A 2,542-nucleotide genomic window follows, 5' to 3' on the forward strand; every position below is an offset into this window, starting at 1 on the left:
AAAAATCATTAAAACTTGTTTTGTTTGTGATCTATATTGTTGAGGAATTGACTCATAAAACGAAGTCGCATGCAGTGCGAATGCATTGCAATTTCAATACGGTGCCTTCGCTGTTTTCCCCTCTTCCCCTTCCTCGCGCTCAGCGTGGCGTGACGGTGTGGGAAATGGGAAGCGAGGTTGAGGGCTTTGACACTCGGGCCCGGGCATAGCCCGTGAGCCCCTGCATTACATGTTTAATAAAAACCCTGGTATTAATATTCATAACTCTTTTTAGCCATGTAACATAATTTTTGACAAGATGCTTGACCAAAAATAAAACCAATTTTCAAAATAAACATCTTTATTCCATGAAGTTTTCGGATATCAGCCAGATGACGTCCACTTCTTGCAACGATATTTCGGCTGGCAACTACTCAGCCATCTTCAGGTGAGTGTTTTGCACTGGAGATTGCTAGTTCACATCGCTATCTTTATACCAAAAATTGACGCGTAGAAGCAGCGCAAAGGCAGCCACAACATGAGTGCCCTTTGTCAGGTTTAGCACCCTCTTCAAATATCGTTCCATCTGTGGTGTGCAGGCGCAGATGTAATGGTGATACTACACGTACACTCTCTGGCGGAATGCGTGCTCACGGAGTTAAAATTCAGATGCCAAATTAATAAAATTAACGGTCGTTAGTAGTGCGATTACTAGAGCTCAGATTTTAATGACCTAAGAAAGAGCAAACTATGCAAGCATTTAGGACCTACAATTTATACAAATATGATCTTAAAATAATATATGACTTACAAAGATTCTTTAAAAATACTCTTATTGATTTTTTATACAAAGTGTAATACCGAATGCATATGTGAATATAGTACTGATTTTTGCAGTGTTTGAAATTAGTTTATACTTATTTTTGAAACGTCTGTAAAAGCACGAAGTACAACGAAAACAATAATACCTATCGAAACAATGAAACCAACTGCACACCACTTGTTTAAAGTATTCGAAATTAGTTAATACGACTTATCAGTCTTCAGTTTCTGCAGAGTTGCATTGGAACAGAAGGTGCATTTTCAGGTTTTCCATTTTCAAAGATCTAAAGTTGTCGCTTAGGATTGTTATTCACCCGGAAAAGCTCCTCTCCACATCACATAACGAAATAGGAGCGCATTTGAAGGCGACGAGGTCACTGCAGGCTAGCTTTGGTTCACTGTCTTCAAATATTGTGGAATTCCCAGAAAGACTGTCACTAATTTCGTACGTGAAAGAATATCCAAGATTCCACTGGAGAAAACTTTGCAATTTGTTGTTCACTTTGTCAGCCACATAACCACAAGCTTGACCCAACTGAGGCCTGGACATGTTGCACAATACCCAGGGGGGCCCACAGTTGAGTACCATCAGCTTCCAGTCTTGTGATGACTTTTGGTACCACTGAAAAGTTGGCATTGATGTATGCCAAGTTTCCAGACAAGACCACTTTCACAGTTTCGATAGTATCTGATTCATCACTATCAAGCTTACAAAAGATTTTCTTTATTTTGGTGTATTTAGTGCAGTAATTCTCAGCGAAATTAAGCCAAGAACAGCTTTCTGAAGATATTAAAGGAATCGCCGGGCCACATGCATTAACCAGTTGAAAGCCACCATCACGATAAATAAGATTTTCCGCCAAACTCAGTCCGGAACTGCGTGACTGCTACGGTCGCAGGTTCGAATCCTGCCTCGGGCATGGATGTGTGTGATGTCCTTAGGTTAGTTAGATTTAATTACTTCTAAGTTCTAGGGGACTGATGACCTCAGATGTTGAGTCCCATAGTGCTCAGAGCCATTTTTTTTCCGCCAAACGCATTTCCTCCGATTCCTTTATAACTGAAAGCCAGAGGGGTCTCGTCGAAGCTAGATCAAAAGGAGAAGGGCCGTTTCAAGTTCAGGGCGTTCCTCCTATATTTCAGCAATATGTCGCCGAAATTAGGCAAAATCCTAAGGAAACATGATGTCACAGTAATCTCCCGGCCAAATAAAAAGACTTGTGCTCTTCTTGGTTCGATAAAGGACAATATGGGATTGTAGAGGCTGGAATCAACATAATACCTTGACATTGTGGTCAGACAACACGCACATTACGTTAAAAGTGTGTTGAACATGATCCCACTCGCCCTTGGCCGACCAATAAATCGGCCACAGCCAATCACTGTATCTCCACGGAATATCCTATGAATTATTCTGGCACGGAAATCTTGGCCTCGACGAGATGCTTTTAGGATTCCGTTATTAAGAAATCGGTGGAAATACGTCTGGCGGAAGAACTTATTAATCGCGATGGCGGCTTTAAAATGGGTAAGGCGTGGGGCTCAACAGAGAGAAAAAATTTTATCACTAATGTCACGTCTAGCGACAGTCAGTTTTATTAATCTAAAATACGAATTTGAACTCCGCGAGCTCGCATTCCGACAGAGAGCGTGCATGTAGTACTACCATTCCACATGCGCCTGCGCGCCACAGATGGAGTAATATTCGAGGAGGGTGTTAAACTCGACAAAGTTTTCGCGC

The sequence above is a fragment of the Schistocerca serialis genome, chromosome 3, assembly GCF_023864345.2.
Source record: "Schistocerca serialis cubense isolate TAMUIC-IGC-003099 chromosome 3, iqSchSeri2.2, whole genome shotgun sequence".
NCBI classification, from domain to species: Eukaryota; Metazoa; Arthropoda; class Insecta; order Orthoptera; family Acrididae; genus Schistocerca; species Schistocerca serialis.